Source organism: Alexandromys fortis, unplaced genomic scaffold (assembly GCF_014885135.2).
Source record: "Alexandromys fortis isolate MF-2015 unplaced genomic scaffold, M_Fortis_MF-2015_v1.1 scaffold_219, whole genome shotgun sequence".
Taxonomy (NCBI): domain Eukaryota; kingdom Metazoa; phylum Chordata; class Mammalia; order Rodentia; family Cricetidae; genus Alexandromys; species Alexandromys fortis.
In genome coordinates, this window is record NW_026068092.1 from 683,686 (window position 1) to 701,104 (window position 17,419).

The 17,419-nt window shown below is 48.3% G+C and overlaps 1 protein-coding gene across 5 annotated transcripts in view; it reads left to right on the plus strand.

The window, feature by feature from the left end:
* Positions 1 to 312: 312 nt before the first annotated feature.
* Tango2 (transport and golgi organization 2 homolog) overlaps positions 313 to 17,419 on the plus strand; it is a 42,774-nt gene continuing 25,667 nt past the window's right edge. For 2 of the 5 annotated variants that reach the window (XM_050122956.1, XM_050122960.1), the window contains exon 1: positions 3,678 to 3,785. The gene's annotated coding sequence lies outside the window, so the exon portion shown is untranslated. Of the gene's footprint in view, positions 335 to 3,650; positions 3,786 to 3,820; positions 3,931 to 17,419 lie in introns of those variants that run through there. The other 3 variants (XM_050122959.1, XM_050122957.1, XM_050122958.1) reach the window with 3 other exon arrangements.

Consider the following 17,419-nt stretch of genomic DNA (forward strand, 5'->3'; position numbering starts at 1 on the left):
CGCCCCATCCAACCGCGAATTTTCCCATTGGCAGAGAGACACGCCCCGCAACCCGCACCGATTGGATGGATGTGCAGAGATTGCAGCTTGCCGTTGGGCTCCTGGTATTGTCAGTCTTAGCGGATGATCGGCCCCCTAGCGGAGCAGGCCGAGGAGGCCCTGACACCTGCCCCAATGCTGCGGTTGCAACGGAGACAGAAGGCTCGGAGCTGCCCCCTCTCGGCCGCCTTCTGAGGATTTTCCCGGATAGTAGGCCCTGAGCCGCAGCTCCCAGGGCCGGCGGTCACTACTGGACTACAGCAGCGTTGTCTCCATCACCACCCCCAGTTCGCAGGTATCCTTTAGCGCCTGCTGTTTGCCGGACACCAGGTGGAGTGTCGATCCTTTTTATTGGCATAGAATGGTATTTCTCCTACAAGGAGGGTTGGCCTGCTGCCCCTATTCTACAGATGGAAAACTGAGGTCTGGGAAGGTTCTTGCTTGTTTTAGGAGACCAGGACGTGAACCCAGTGGTCCATGGGGCATGGGGCTCTCTCATTGCCCCAGCGAGGACAGACAAGGTTAGCAAGGCTGGCAAGGGGTGGGGATGGCTGCAGTGTTTCGAGGGCAAAAATAGACTGGTAAAACTAGGATTTGTTTCTTCTGTCAAGCCTATATTTACAGCGCTCTTGGGTACTCCCCACACCGCATGAGGCTGCTCTTTCCTGGGGCATTACTAGAGTTCTCAGCCTGGGAAGGGGAATTATTGTTTATCTCTCCCCCACCCCACCCTGGTGTCGGCATTTCCTCTGCCCTGCTTTGAGTCTGGAGAAACATTAAGGAGCTTCATCATCCACTGCCTGAAAAGATTAGCACACATTGCCCTGCCAGGTAGAGAACACCAACCACATCTGCAGTGACACCAGGCAGTGGAGGGGAACCACCAGGGATGTTGTAAACAGGAGACGGGAATGCAGAGATGAATCTGGCCTGTGCTTGCTTATAAGCCTTTCAGGCCCTGGATGCACCTGGAAATAAGTGACTCCCGAGCTATCTGCGTTTCCAAGGCCCCTACAGATAGTGCTAACAGAAGCCGGGGGGGGGGGTGTCCCAGACAGTCATATTTCACCCACATATGCTGAGTCGAGCATGCTCACCCAATAATGGTTGAACAGGAACCATTGTTGCTTGGCAAGAACAAAGAAAGAAAAATGCCTGGAGCAACATCTCACTTCTGGGTCCACCTGTTCTCTAGCAATAAAAACTGATACTAGGAGCTCTTCAAAGTCAAGGCAGTTGCTTCTACTCTGTTGGTTATTGGCACTTGAAATGAAAAGCATTTGGCATCCTGACATTGAGATATTTTTGAGCTCTGGGAAGACAGATTGAGCTCCCTCAAGAAAGCAGAGTCCTCCTAGAAGGCAGCTCTTGCTATGCAGAACAACACTCTGGCTAAGTTGCTGTGTGGTGGGGGAGTCCCTTTTCTCCATGGGAAGTGGATTTAGTAAGTCCAACTGTCCTCTACATTCTCCAAAGGCATGGCCCCTAGGCATCCTGGAGCCCTTCTTCTGAAAGTCCCATAGTTCTTTATCACTATTTCTACATATCTGGTGATGGTACAAAAGAGGCTGACATGCCTCTTCTCTGCTGAAAGAAGGCAAAAGGAAAACATTCCTCCCTAACTGACTCAAGCTAGGAATGCCCCCTTCCAGAGACCTGTCTGCTTTAGAGTCTGGTTACCCGCTGCATAGCCAAGACCACGGTGGGTAGAGACGGCTTAGGTAGGTCTCAGGGGTGCTGTCCTAAAGTCTGCCTACCAGGGAGGGGTCAAACATGGAGCAGAAGACCACAGGTGCCAATAGTTCAGTGTTCCCGCTCCCATCTAGCTAGCTGCTGGCCAGCTTTGTAGGGACAGTGCTGGGGGAAGTCACCAAGAAGGCGTGGTCCTCACTTATGGCCTGAAAAGGTGGCTACAAAAGGTGGTGAGGGATGTACAATTGGAGGTGGGACGGCCATGCGCCAGATTCAAATGGGAGAGAATGTCAGAGTGTTTAACTAACAAAAAGGAGTAAGGGTTCAAATCAAGTCACAGGGTCACCTGCTGCCTGTGACAGGATTTGAACCACTGTCCAATGTGTTCTTGCATCCCTGTTTAGTAACGGGAAAGCTTGTCTAACCCGTGTCCCACTCCAAGGTGCATGGCTTGGTGCTTTGGAGACAAGCTATTGTGTATTTGCTGGTCCATAACCCAGCCATACTCATTTATCCCCAAGCCCGTGTCCTGCTTGCCCATCACTACTACCTTAGTGCCAAAGACCTAGTGGTCTGGTTGCTCAGTGGGAGATTGCTGGCGGGAGCACAGCACGACTGTGCTAAACTGGAGGGAGAATGGAAGGGCCTAGCTAGGTCTGCCACCTGCTGGCCAAGAGTCATGCTGCGTGGAGTCCTGTTATGTTTTTTGCAGCCGGTTTCCATTGGCTCCTAGGAGGAATACTGGTGAGGTTGTGAGAGAAATGGGCAGAGCAGCACCGGTGGTGGCTGGGTCTGACTACAGCCTTGCCTTTGCCTATCTGGATTCCAGTTTTCTACAAAACATCAGCATTGCAGTTTGGGACTGTGGCACCTAGATCTTCCATACAGCTATTGTCACTCGCCATTTTTAATTTTTTTTTAAATTACATTTTATTTAGTATGTATGCACCACAATGTAAATGTGGTAATCAGAGAACAACTTAAAGGACTCAATTCTCTCCTTCCAGCATGTGGGTCCCAGGAATGGATGGAACTCAGGGAGCCAGGTGTGACTGCAAGCATCTATACCAACATGGCCATCTTGCCAGCCCTTTCTTTTACTTCAAATGAATAGCTTAACTGCTCTGAGAAATTGTGTTTACAGCTATAAAGTGGAGTGAATGAGAACTGGGTATCAAGAAACTGGGAACATTATCATTGTCCTTATTTTAGATGTCATCCTTGTAATTGGATTTAGTATTCACCTTAGGGAGGTACTTGGATGTCCCATCTTAGTGATGCTTTGGGCCCCTGGCACAACCTGATGCTAACGGGTACAGGTAGCCCCAGTGAAAGCCTCGGTCCTGTTCCGAAGGCCCCATTCATTGCCCAAGCATAGTTCCAGCGTGGTCAACTCCTTATCCTTAGGGTCTGGACCTGCGGGACCTGCGGGACGGTCTCCATGTCCGCTCAAAGACTATGGAAGGCAAGGTGAAGCAAAAACCCAAGTTCTTTGGTGATTTCTAATGCAGAGATTGCAATAGATAAGGGTCAGAGGCCATAGAGACAGACTGACTGAATTGGAGGCGGCAAAGGGAAGGGAGAGCTATCTAGAGGTTTAAGACCAAACACAGCCTAAGGACGGCAGTTCTTGCGCCTGAACCTGTCGGGTTAAGGGACTATCTCAATCTCTCAGAGATACTTCGCAGGCTGGGATTGCAGTGGCAGCATGAAGGGACCAGACGCCAGCACAGCTCCAGTTTTGGCGTAGCTCCAATTTTGGCGCAGCTCTGGGGGAGGAGCGCCGAGTATCTGAGCGATGGCAAGCGCAGCCAACAAAGGCGCAGCTGTGGGTGTGCCGCTCCGCCTTTCGCTGCTGCGCCCAATAGCGAGCGTCCTGGCCTCGGTCTGGGCGGGCCCTGGGCTGGAGACTGTGGCGCGCGGGTGCGGCACCCGGAAGTCGGCGGCTGCGGAGGCGGTGAGTGTGCGGCGGGAGGTTGGGGCTGGCGGGCTGCGCTCCTCGCGGGGCTAACACACTGTCGGGCGCCGGGCTCCTGGAACACGGTCTGGACCAGGTTGGTCGAGGGCGAGGCGGCCCGCACCTTCTCGTCTTAACTCAGTTTCCCCTTTCCAATGCATAAAATGGAAACTAAACGGCCTGACTCGGGACTCTAGTCCGACAAACCAAACCTTCTCTGGCAATTGAAAGCAGCCCACACGGTACTGAAAGGTGTTTTTGATTATCCCTGTCAGGACCGGGTGCGGGGAGGGGGGGTCTCGGCAGACAGGAGCAGACTCGCTGTTTAAGAGGCTCGATTGGCGGGACAGGGAGCTGCATGGTTGTTGCAGGGTGGAGGGCTGCAGCCTCCAGCGTCTCAGGGACCTCTCTGGTGGAGCCTAGTCATGTCGCCCCCTCTCACCCTGAAACCTGCTATGAGGCCTCGAGAGGCTCACGATATGTCAGAGTAGGCAGCAAGTGCTGGGTCATTCCTGTCTCAGGCGTGGGCTTTATTGGGTCGTCTTGGTAAACCCACGCCCGGAGCTGGAGGGCATTATGTGTAATCTACATCCAGGCCAGGCCTGGCCATACTCTAGGCTCTTTGGTAGCCCTGGTTTGCTTGTTTTCCTCTTGGACAGTGGGTAAAGAGGACCCGATGTTGAGATACCAGCCGTCTACCCTCAGCGTCTTTCCTGTGCTTTTGCCTGGTAGGGTAGATCACCTCTTTAGGGTGAACCTTAAGTCCTTTCACAGGTCCCTGATCCTCAGCCCCCCCCCCCCCCCAGTGAAGTGTGTCTTTTTCAGCCCTGTCTGCTGGCTGGACCTGCTGACTGCTCTTTTGCCGCTACTGGGCTCAGAGCCATCTTCTGAGGTAGATGTGACAGCAGCTATAAGGGACGGCTGGATGTCACTGTGAAAGGCATCCTCTAGACAACTTTTTAAGGCAATATTCATTGTTCCAACACTGTCCATAGTGAAGAAAACTCTAGCTAAGGGAATCAAGTGTTTCCAAGGCTGCTCCAGCCCAGGGTGCTTGGCTTCCAGGCTTGTGCTGCCCCCCCCCCATCATGTGATCTGCTGGAGAGGGTGACTTGCCAGATAGACAAGCCTTTGCTCCTCCTCCAGATTCCCAGTGTTCCCACAGGGATGCAGGATGCTCTGGTGCTCTCATCTACAGGTTCCCTACCGTGCTCCCCAATCCCACACTTTCCTTTAATTTGTGTCTTTATGTCAGTGTTTGGGGGACACAGCTCCCAGCTGTCACCCCTCAACAGCCTGAGGATTTTCTCTAGTTTTAAGGGGCCTAAACTCATGTTTCACCAGGCTTTCATGCTGATAAGAATTCCAGGATAACCAGTTTATGAGGTGGAGTTGGAGATTGTGTTAAAGATATTTCAACAGAGGTTAAGCATGAAGATTAGGAGCAAAAGAGTCTCCCCCCCCCAAAAAAAAAGGAAAACATACCCCAGAGGTCGGGTTTCTCAAAAGCAACTCATTCAGCAGGGCAGGGATGGCGACCACTCCTTTAATCCCAGCACTTGGAAAGAGGCAGGCAGATCTCTGTGAATTCGAGGCCAGCCTGGTCTACAAAGGGAGTTCCAGGACAGACAGGGCTATTACACCAAGAAACTTTGTCTTGAAAAACTACCCCCCCCTCAAGAAAAACCAACTCATTGAGTGAGGTTTAAAGTTCTGCCTTGTCACTGGGGTGGTTTCTGATGGCATCTGACAAGGTTATAAGGTGAAAGTTCAGCTGGCACTGGTAGGATATCTTAAGGCAAACAGTTTTGTTTGAAGTTCTCTCTCAGTAGCTGGGTAAAGAGATAAGACTATGCCCAAGGTCATATACAGTTTTTCATGCCTTAAGCCTGGGTCATTGTTATTTTAACATAGAACAGCTATAAATAAGGCTGGCTGTGGTAGCTCACACTTGGGATGTAGAGACAGGCAGGACTCTATGAGCTTAGTCAAAGCTAGACACTGAGACCCTGTGTCCACAAAAGCAATCTGTATATGAGAAGAATCTTAACTACCAGCAGCCCTTAGCAATTTCTGGTCATTGTGCTGGAGTGTTGGCTCTTCGGCTGGCAAACACCCTCACTCACATTCCGGGATGAGGAGCTGCTCTTGCTTCTCATGTCCTCATCATTCCCATGTGCTCCCATCCTGCCTCACTTGGACTACAGTTCCATAGTCTGATCACCTACTTGTGGTGTGTGGTAAGCACAGCCCTTGCCCGAATGTAGGTGACCACCTATAGAAAGTGTAAGGCAGGAAGGCTTGGAGGAGCCCCAGAAGCAGAGCCGGGCTTGTTGTTGGCACTCTGTGTAGGGGAGGAGAGCCAGAGCTCATCTTTTGGTGATGTGTCAGTCAGCTTATAACTGTAGTGACTGTGAGGCTGGCGTTTTGTTGGTTCAGACCACAGGTCTTGATAAAGGGCTCGCCCCTTGACCACAAGGTCACCTCAAGCCAAGTTGATCTTTAAGACAACTAGTCATTGTTCTTTGAGGCAGTGTCTTGCCACATAGTCTTGACTAGCCTAGAACTTGCTGTGTAGCCCAGGCTGGCCTTAACCTCATGGCCATTTTATTTCTCTGCAGGGTGCTGAGAAACTTTCTTGTTTTAGTGTGCGCGTGTGTGATACATGCGTGTGTGATGCCCAGGCTCGTGCTCCACAGTACACTATGAAGGACTAGTCAGAGGACAGCCTTTAGGAGTTGGTTCTCCTTGTACTGTGTATTCTAGAGCTTGAACTCAGGTCCGCAGCTTGTGAAACTTGTGCTTTTACCTGCTGAGCCAACTCGCTGACTCTTGCTGTGTTGTCTACACTGGCATTAGATTTGTTATCCTCCTGTCTCTGCCTCTCAAGAGCTAGGATTACAAGTGTGCACATCATACCCTTTGAGAATGAGCGTCGACCTCCCAGCAAAGCTCCCTTGGTCCACTGTTGACATTTGTGTTGTACTGACAAGCATGCTGTTGAAGTGCTTGCTTTTATTCTCTCTTTGGGGCAGTGTGAGCCTGAGATGGCTCAGTTAAGAGCACTTGTTCCTGCAGAGGTTCTGGGTTCTCTTCCTAGCACCCAGATAACGTGTTACAACTGCAGTTTTGGAAAGCCTGACACCCTCTTGCACCTCTGCAGGCACCTGGCATGCACGTGGTACACAGACAAACATGTAAGGAAAACACTCACATACATGAAATGAATAAATCTTTTTTTTCTTAAAAAAAATGCCATAAACTTGGCATTAGTGGTGCATGCCTTTAATCCCAACACTCAGGATGTAGAGGCAGGTGGCTCTCAGTGAGCTCAAGGCCAGCCTGGTCTACAAAAAGAGTTCCAGAATAGCCAGGGCTGTTACACAGAAAAACTCTGTGTGTGTGTGTGGGGGGGGGGATGACAACGATGACGACCTAGACACACACCAACAACAATAACCAAAAAAAAAGAAAACCGACGAGAATGCCATATTTTGTCTGGGTATGGTGGGACACACCTTTAATCCTAGTACCTGGGAAATAGAGGTGGGCAGATCTCTAAGAGTTTGAGGCCAACCTGGTCTATGTAGAATTCTAGACCCTCCAGGACTCCTGTTTCAAAAGCAAAACCTAAACTAAACTGAATACTCTATTTATTTATTTTTCAATACACAGTAGGGTGAGAGAAGCCACCTGAAGGACAGGCCTGTCCCTGTTGTCGGGGGTGGGGGTGGCGAGTAGGCTGGCCTTGCTGAAATTCAAGGCTGTCCTGTGTCCACAGCTTTCTGTCATACCCATAGTATGCTTGGTTTGTGCTATTCCTTTGAACTGTGAAGAAACCATGACACCCTGGTGTGAGGCTAAATTAATGTCTTCAGAACATTGGGGAGACCCAAGGAGAAGTTATCACAGGAGAGAATTTGTCATGGTGAACTGCTGTCTAATAGCTGAGCACATTGGCTTAAGGAGCTCTGGCTGCCAAGATGGGAGGAGAGGAGGGTACTGTTGCAGATTGGTTGCTGGGAGAATTTCTAGACGTCAGGATTTCTTAGCCAAGGTCTCAAAAACGGTGACACAGTGTTCCATGTGTGTTTACCTCCTCTGCTGGCAGCTCCCTGGAGCCCAGATCACAGCCTGTCACATCAGGAGTTTCTGTCTGTCTTGTCCTGCCCTAAAGGACAGCTTCACCCTCAGGGACTACTACAACCAGCAGCAATTTGGTGGTCTGGAAGCCTAAGGGACCTGTCCACTGACCAGCCTCCCCAGATTGACAAACTAGGCAGCCCTAAAAGTGCATTTTCACGCCTTGTAGTTAAACATATCAGCTGACGGCAGGAGTCACAGGGCCTCTATCCAAAGCCTTGATCCATACAACCCGTAGACTGTCTCAGATTTAGGCTTCCAGCTGGAAGTCAGGAAGAAAAAAATGCCTCCTGTTCCTTTGTGTCCCTGCATCTCCACGTTTCCACCCACATGCCCTGCTTGCCCGTTCCTCTAGGCCCCCAAGCGTGTGCTGCACACTGCTCAGGTGAGTGGGGCTGTTGTCAGGCTGTCTAGCTGTGCTCTGCCCTGTGCCCCTGTGTCCTGAACCATGACACATCTGTTCTTTTTGTCTCTTCTCCACCTGCATCAGCGTGGGATGCACGGGCTGTACAAAGCTTTCTTCCTTGTCTTGAAACATGCTACCTGTAGGTGCACAGGTTGTCAGCACCTCCCTTGATGGATTCTATCATTCATCTAGCCATTCACAGTCAGCCGCAGAAGCTGTTGCTAGCACCCAGGCCTCTGCTTCCTGTCCTCTGGCTGTCCCTGAGACCAGATGGTCCTGTCTGCCTTCTGACCCCATGAACAGATCTTGCTTACTTCTAGTCACTGTATAAAAGACAGAGCGGCGCTTGCTTTCCTGGCTGCTACCTCCCTGTTGCTGCTGTTGCTGCTGCAGCCACCGCTGCCTCAGGAGCTTGTTTTTTTTTTTTTCTTTTTTTTGCCATTGTGTGCTGCTCCAGGATAGGGACGGCACCATTGGAAGGATACAAACTGGCTTTGAGCTGTGAGGGCATCAGGCATAATGTGTCAGAGCACTTGTAAGCGAGTTAGGGCATGACTGAGGCTGTGGGCTCCATCCCTAGCACCGCATGCACATATAATATTGAAGGCAGTGGACCTCCTCACTGTGTTACTTTACAGACTTTGGTTCTGGCATACTCTCTGGCATGGCATGGCTAACAAGGATACTGCAATTACTGAACTTCAAATCTCAGCTTGTGTCCCAACAAGTCAAGTTCTATCACTGTCCTCAATAAATCAGTTAAAAAACCCAAAAAGGGACTGGAGAGATGAGTCACCTGTTGAAAGCACTTGCTGCTTTGCAGAGAACCCAGGCTCAGTTCCCAGCAATAACATGAGAGCTCACAACTGTCCCTAGGCACACACAAGATACAGACACACATTCAGACAAAAGACTTATACACATAAAATAAAATCTTAAAAATTAAATACCCAATTTAATAGTGGCAAGCAGAAAAAGATTTATTCAGTGTAGCCACACTGGGAAGAAGGACAAAGATGTTGTGTAACATACTGGCCCCTCACCCTTACCCCCAAGGTCTGTCCAGGCAGGTCCTCTGAAATGGGTTTCAGGTAGTCATCATTTAACCATGCTGGCAGGGGAAGCTGTAATATGGAGTGGCCATCTTTGTTTCTATACTCTTTAGAGAAGAATCTCTGCACTTAGATTGATGAAAGTGCTACATAGGAATAGTTTAGGAAACTAACCCTGGTGTTTGCCCTGCCTTGAGGCTGCTACATGCCAATGGCTTAGCAGTTTAGGGAGGTGGTAGGATAGCCTATAAAGGTTGGCTGACCCCTCTACAGGGACAGCCTTTCAGATCTAACATCCGTTGCCAGGGTCCCTAACCTGAGGGTGCACATAAGGAGAAGGTAAGAAGTGTCACTAAGCAGTCCAGCAAGGTCTCATCTGCAATCTGTCCTGCCAGGGTAGTCTCTCCTGTGAGTTTCTGGAGACCATTCCTTCTGTTTGTCCCTAGGTTTCTGCCCTTTCTCCTATCTGGAGATTCCTGGGAGACTTATAGTTCTTAGGGTGCCTGGTTTTAACCATTTGTATAGTTAGAATGGGGGCACAGCATTTATTTAGTGTATCCTCATTCCTTCTAAACAGGCCAGTTACAGTGCAGCACCAAAAGTTCCAGCTAGGCTTCTTTTGAGATAAGGTCTCCTGTACTCCAGGCTGGCCTTGAACTTGCTGAGTGGCTGAAGATGACCTTGAACTTCTGATCTTCCTACCTGTGTCTTAAGTGGTAGAATTCTAGCTTGTGCTTCAAGGCCAGTATGTAAAGACTGTTACTCTAGTCTCCCATTGCCACAGCAGAAGAGCCAAAGCTGAATCCACAAAGAAAACAGATTTGTTTTAAGCTCATAGTTTTGGATGTTGAAAGTCTAAATGGCATGGCACAGACTCTGACAAGCCCTCGCCCCACTTGCTGCATCCCCTGGCAGATGGCAGTGACAGGAGCATGTGTGAGAAGGCTCTTGTAATAACTTGCTTTTTCAAAAGCCCCATAATCACCCCCCTTAGTCCCTTCCAAGGCCAGTATGCTCTTTGAGCTAAGGGCTTCTCTCTAGGCCTGAATTATGTGAATAGGTGCTTTACCTACATGTATGTATGTGTACCACATGCATGTAGTGCTCTCAGGCTAGAAGAGGGCATTGGATCCTCTGGAACTAGTGACATTCAGTCTTAAGGTGCTATGTGGGTGCTGGGACTCGAACCTAGGTCCTCTGGAAGAGTAGCTAATGCTCTTAGCCACTGAGCCATCTCTCCAGCCCCTGAGACCCAAACTCTAAGAGATCTTATCACCTCTCAGCACCACCACCCCATGGGAGTGGAGGACTGAGTTGGGGTATATCCAAACCATAGCATCTATGAATAGCCAGGAAAGAAACCAACTCTCCAGACATCAGAGTGCAAACTGGGGTGAAGGTTAACTGCTGCACCCTTGAAGCCTGCTGTTGCTGCCAGGTGTCAGGAGACAATGTGATAAAGGGGGGCAGGCTGGGTGGCTCAGTAAGATGCCCAGGAGTTGGCTGTGCATTTGAGAAGCCCGGTTGTGCACCCCACCTTGCACCATCCAGACAGACAGACAAGGCCAATCAAAGAGCCAGAAAAAGGAATCTTATTTTGGGATAGGAAGGAGTTATTTTGAACAACAGAAGATACAAACCTTGTACAGAAAAGATGGGAACTTTTAGCGGGGTATGGCATGTACCTGTGATCCTAGGACTCAAAAGGTAAAGGCAGGAGGAAGAAGAGTTCAAAGTCAACCTTGGCTAGATAGTGAGTTCAAGGCTATTGTAACTTAAAATTCAGGTTCATGTGAAGGAGCTGTTGTGAGATCAGCCTTCAAAAGAGCTTTGTTAGTGGGAGAGCAGGCCCTCAGGTCCAAAGAAAAGCTTCATTTGGATGGACAGTTGCTGTGTGTATCGTAACAGGGGGCCTGAAGGAGAGATACACCCCTGTCTTAGGGTTTTCTATTGCTGTGAAGAGACCATGGCAACTCTTATAAGGAAGGCATGTAGTTGGGGTGGTAGCTTACACTTTCAGAGGTTCACTGGTGTCATCATGGCAGCATGTAGGAATATGTGGTGCTGGAAAAAGATGCTGAGAGTCCTGCATCTTGCAGGCAACAAGAAATGGTCTGTAAGCTGGGCCACCTTTAATTCCAGCACTCGGGAAGCAGGGGCAGGCAGATCTCTGTGAGTTCGAGGCCAGCCTAGTCTACAAGAGCTAGTTCCAGGACAACTAGGGCTACAGAGAAATCCTGTCTCAAAAAACCAAAAGGAAAAAGAAAGAGTCTGTTGCCAGGCGATGGTGGCATACACCTTTATCCCAGCATTCAGGGAGGCAGAGGCAGGTGGATCTCTGTGAGTTTGTGGTCAACCTGGTCTACAGAGTGAGTTCCAGACAGCCAGAGATGCACAGAGAAACCCTGTCTTGAAACCCTCTTCCCCCCAAAAAGAAGTGGTCTGTCTCACTGGGTGTGCCTTGAACATATATGAGAGCTCAAAGCCTACCTCTACAGTGACCCTCCCTTTGGGACCATTTTCTTTCAAACCACCACAATGCCCCAATTCTAGAATAGAGATATAGCATGACCTTAGGTAGCCACGATGGGGCCTTAAAGGGGAGAGAATCTTCCCTTCAAACTGTGGAGAGCAAAGGAGTTTTGTGACTCAGGTTTTTCAGGGGGGTAGGCAGAGTCCATACCGGGGACTGACCCCCCTGGCCTGAAGCAGAGAGGCAGCTTCTAGGTAGGGTTTAGGGTTGGAGGTAGGACTTGCTTTTCTACAGAAGTCTGAATGCTCAGACACTCTGACAGTTACAGCGTACACCTGACAGTTCTTTGTCCTGAGGGACCTGACTGCCTGGGCTATGTGAGACCCTGTCTCAAAAAACAAAAAGAACCAAAAAAGAAATTTTGCTGTGATAGAAGACAGCTTCACAAAGCTGAAGGAAGGGCATGGTAGGTCATGAGGCAGGCATGTAGATGCATACCCATACTTCACCAAAAAGTAAGGTGCCTCAGCTGGAAAATGGAGTCCCAGGAAGGGTGGAGAGACCTCAGAGGCAGTCTCAGTGGGCAGTGATTACTGGGACAGTGCTTGAAAGCATTAGTAGCAAATGTGCCAAGAATGCCTGAAAACTGTCCTTCCTGATCAGCTCTTTGTACCAATAGCTCAGCCAAGTGTGGTGGCGCACTTGGCAGGCGGATCTCTGAATATGAGGCTAGTCTGGTCTACATAGTAACGCAGAGAACCTGTATAAAAAGAAAGCAAGCAAGCAAGCAAGCAAGCAAGAAAGAAAGAAAGAAAGAAAGAAAGAAAGAAAGAAAGAAAGAAAGAAAGAGAGAAAAGAAAAGCAAAAACAATAGCTCAAATGAAGGACACTTTCTTCTGGTGTTCAGAATTGGCTAGTTGTTAGGATGGGGGAATCTGAGCCATGATTCTGGGAAGACTTCCACCAGCGGTCTTTGGAGACTGCAAGTCCAGAGTGTCACGGGGAGCATTCTTTCCCTTCAGATCTTGCCCAGGGTGCCCAGTAATACCAGTGTGTATGAGATACACTGAAAGTTTTCCTTCCTGGCAGTGACTGGGCCACGTTGGTGGTGGCAACTGGCAGCCCTTGAAGTTCAGTATGTGACTGAGGTTCAGTCCTAGTGCCCCTCCCCTCATCTTCCTGGCATTGTCAGGTCCTGAGTGCTGTTTTCCTGGACCTCACTCCACAGAGGCCACGTGTGTCCTCCTGAGCATTCATTCTAGTTAGGGTTGGCCGAGTACTTATTTGCCAGAGCTAGCCATGACCCTGGTGATATAGCTGGAGGTGGGGAGGCTCTATAGCTAAGGATAGCTCAGAAAGAGCTGGGATACTCTTAGTGTTGGAAGTTTTGACCGTCACAGGACACTGAGACTTCCCTTTGTTGTCTTGTCTGTATATGGACCTTGGCTGTCTTAAGACATGGACAGAGCTGTATAGTGTAGATGTTTATCCATTCATTGTGTATTGACCGGCCCTCCTCCCCCTTATGCTCTAGAAAGTGAGCAGGCAGCTCTCTACACCGACTCTGGTCTGGAGGAATTCCCATGTAGGCAGGGGGATGGACGGGTGTATGCTTTGCACATACTGGAGAATCTTTGACCACTTTTCCTTCCAGTATCTGCCTAAGGCATTCTCCTTTTCTGTAACCACTCCAAGAATGAAACTAATAAGTTAGTACTGTACAGGACTGACTGTACTTTATAATACTTAATTTTTATTTGTTGTGTTTTTGCTATTTGAGAAAGGGTTTCTTTGTGTAGCTTTGGCAGTCCTGGAACTCACTTTGTAGATCAGGCTGGCCTCAAACTCACAGAGATCCACCTGCCTCTGCCTCCCTGAGTGCTGGGACACTACAACCACCTGGCTGTAATACTCATTTTTTTAAAAAAGATTTATTATGTGTATAGTGTTCTGCCTGCATGTACACTGCACACCAGAAGAGGGCATCAGATCTCACAACATATGTCTGTGAGCCACCATATGGTTGCTGGGGATTGAACTCAGAATCTCTGGAAGAGCAGCCAATGCTCTTAACCACTGAGCCATCTCTCCAGCCCCTGTAATACTCAGTTTTTATAGTTCAAATCTAACCTGTGTACTGTAGGTTCATGTTTTCCTCATTCCCTAGCAGGCATCATAGTTTTGGGAGACTGTGGAACCTTTAATGGATGAGGCCTAGTTGGTGAAAGTGGGCATGGTGAATCACACTTTTAAACTCAGCATATGGGAGAGCGAGGCAGGTGGTTCTTTGTGAGCTCAAGGCCAGCTTGATCTACATAGTTCCAGGACAGCCAGAGCTGAGACCCTGTCTCAAAAAGAAAAACAAAACAAACACAAACAACAACTAAAAACAAAAGAAGAAAGTAGGTCATTAGGGATGGGTGGGCTTTGAAGGTTATACCTAGCCCGGGTTCAGACTACCTTCTTGGTCGCCCATGGCACAGGAGCTTCTGCCACGTGCCCAGTCATGGTCGCCTCATTCTTTCCCTGCCTTGATGGTCGAAATCATCTTTCCTCCTCAAGTTGTTTCTTTCAGATGTTGTCACAGTGAAATTAAACTAATGTGGAAAATTGGCCGGAAAGGTAGGGCCATTTGTGTAACTAAACTTGACCATGTGTCTTTTAAGCCTTTGGAGCTGTTCTGCAAGGCAAATTTACAAATTTGGAGATGGAGGCTAGAGAAGCCCCAGAATGTCTTAAGCTTCATTCACTGGACGGTTCTGGTGTAGCTGAATGTTCAGGATGCTGGAAATACAGGTGGCAAAGTCTGAGCTCCTGAGATTTCAGATGGACAGAGACTGTATTGGGAGGTGACCCAGTACCCACCCATGTTACCTTCTGGCAAATAATTTGTCTATATCCAGTTAGTGTCCACAACTCAAAACTAATGGACTAATCAGTTTGTTGGAGGAAATTTAACCAGGTTTGTAGTAAAAATTAACAAAAAGAACGACAGATATGAAAAACATATAGCTTAGCCAGGAAGGGAGTATGGATATATTTAAAGTGTATGTAAAGCTAGAGTGGCCAGAGCTGTTAGTGGCATCTTGGGAGCCAGAGACAGGTGGCTCTCCGAGTTGGAGGCCAGCCTGATCTACATAGTGAGTTCCAGCACAGTCAGGGATACACAGAGAGACCCTGTCTCAAAAACAAGCAACAAAATCAAGCCATGTACTAGGTACTATGACAGGAAAGGTGTCCCTGAGGGCATTTCAGGAGGTGACAGGGCCTCACCCATCAAAGGCTCCAGGATAAAACACTGAAAACTCATTTGAAAAGAGTGAGATGTCAGTCTTAAGGTTTGGAGTAGATCAGGATCTGTCTCCCTGCTGGAGTAACTGGTAGATGTGTTAGATTTGGGGAAATCGGCTTCCCTCTGGACCCGCTGTCCAGACTAATGTTTCAGACATGGCTGAGGAATCTGTTGTGTGGGTGTCAAACCCTGTGCTTGACAATACAAGGTAAAGCCCTAGACCTAGCAGTGGAGAGCAGCCCACTTAGGTCTGATATTCAGGGGAGGTGCTCTTGGAACCGCTACAGTGTTGCTATTTGGGCTTTTTTATAAAAGATTTATTTTTTATTATGTATACAGTATTCTCAGTATTCTGTCTGCATGTCTGCCTGCAGGCCAGAAGAGGGCACCAGATCTCACTACAAAGTGTTGTGAGCCACCATGCAGTTGCTGGGAATTGAACTCAGGACCTTTGGAAGAGCAGGCAGTGCTCTTAACCACTGAGCCATCTCTCCAGCCCCTTATTTGGTCTTTTAAAGTGCAGCACTGTATGCAGTGTTTGGCGTTTGGGGATTGTGAATCTTCTCAGATTTGAGTGCTTGGTCAGGGTTACTGTTGCTGTGATGAAACACCATGACCCAAAGCATGGGAAGGGAAGAGTTTGTTTGGCTTACATGGCCACATCACAGTTGATATCGAAAGAAGTCAGGACAGGAACTCAAACAGGGCAAAACCTTGAAAACAGGAGATGCAGAGGCCATGGAGGAGTGCTGCCCGTGGCTTGTTCAGCCTACTTTCTTATAGGACCTAGGACCACTAGCCCAGGGATGGCACCACCCACAGTGAGACACTTTTAAGAAAATGCCCTACAGGTTTGCCTACAGCCCAATCTTATGGAGACATTTTCTCAATTGGAGTTCCCTCCTGTCAGGTGACTCTAGCTTGTGTCAAACTGACATAAAATTGTCCAGCACAATGGGCATACTCTTCAATTCTGAGAGCTTGTTGGCCTTCTCGTTTTGTTTTGTTTTTGTTATTTCCCTATTGTCAGAGAGTCTATTTTCAGTTAAAATTTGATATGCCACTGCCAAATAAGTTTGTTTTGGAACACACACACAAGCTCATGTGCTCTGCTGAAAAGAGACTGCTTAGAAAGGAGGGGTTCTCAGAGGTTCTTACTGTTATTTATGTATATGCATGTTTTCCTCGCATGTATGAATGTGCAATGGTGCATATAGAGGGTAAAAGAGCATCAGATCCCTAGCGGTACAGACATTTGTAAGCCATTATGTGGGTCCTGGGAACTGAACCCAGATCCTCTTCAAGAGCTGTACATAGCCTTAAGCACTGAACCATCTTCCCAACCCTTGTTTGCTTTTCAATTAAAGCATTTGGGAGCTACTACAGCCAAGGCCCAAGGGGACCTCCTGGCTGTGTTTCTCAGGCTAGTAGCAGAACTTGTCATTGTCCATATGGTGATGGTTTTACAGGCTTACAGGATGCAAGAATTGCAGAGACTTGGGGGCTGGAGAGATGGCTTAGTGGTTAAGAGCATTGCCTGCTCTTCCAAAGGTCCTGAGTTCAATTCCCGGCAACTACATGGTGGCTCACAACCATCTGTAATGAGGTCTGGTGCCTTCTTCTGGCCTGCAGGCATACATGTAGGAAGAATATTGTATACATAATAAATAAATAAATAATTTGTTTAAAAAAGAAAAGAATTGCAGAGACTTGGAGGCTTGCTCCTAGATCAAAGGTTCTCAACCTTCCTAATGCTGAGACTCTTTAATAAGTGGTGACCCTCAACTATAAAATTATTTTCATTGCTATTTCATAACTGTAGTTTTGCTACTGTTATGAATCATAATGTAAATATCTGGTATGGAGGATATTTGGTATGCAACCCCAAGAAAGGGTCATTCAACCCAAAAGGGTCACAACTCACAGGTTGAGAATCATTGTACTAGGTTTTGTTTTCTTTTTAATTGTTGTTATTTTAAGGAAAGTCTTATGCTAGGCAGTGTGTAGCAGGGTTAGATTTCCCTCAGGAGATTCCCTGAGTGCTTGATGTGTACAGCTATAAGGATGGAGAACAGGTTGTGATAGGAACCCTTAAATATTGGGGTGCCAGTAATGTGAAATGGCACTGAGTGCAGAACCTGGAGCCAGCTCATGTGTGTTCCAGACAAACACATGTGGGTTGGGGCTGGCCAAGCCCTGTGGAGCCCACATCACACTACATGTCCTGGATATCAGACTTGGAGCTACAGAATTGAATGTTTTCCAGAGTGGATTTCTGTCTCTTTTTTTGATCTAATCTTCCCTTAATATGTAGGGTGGCTGTGTTTAGTCTGGGTTTGACCAATTAGACAGCCCATGATCAGGC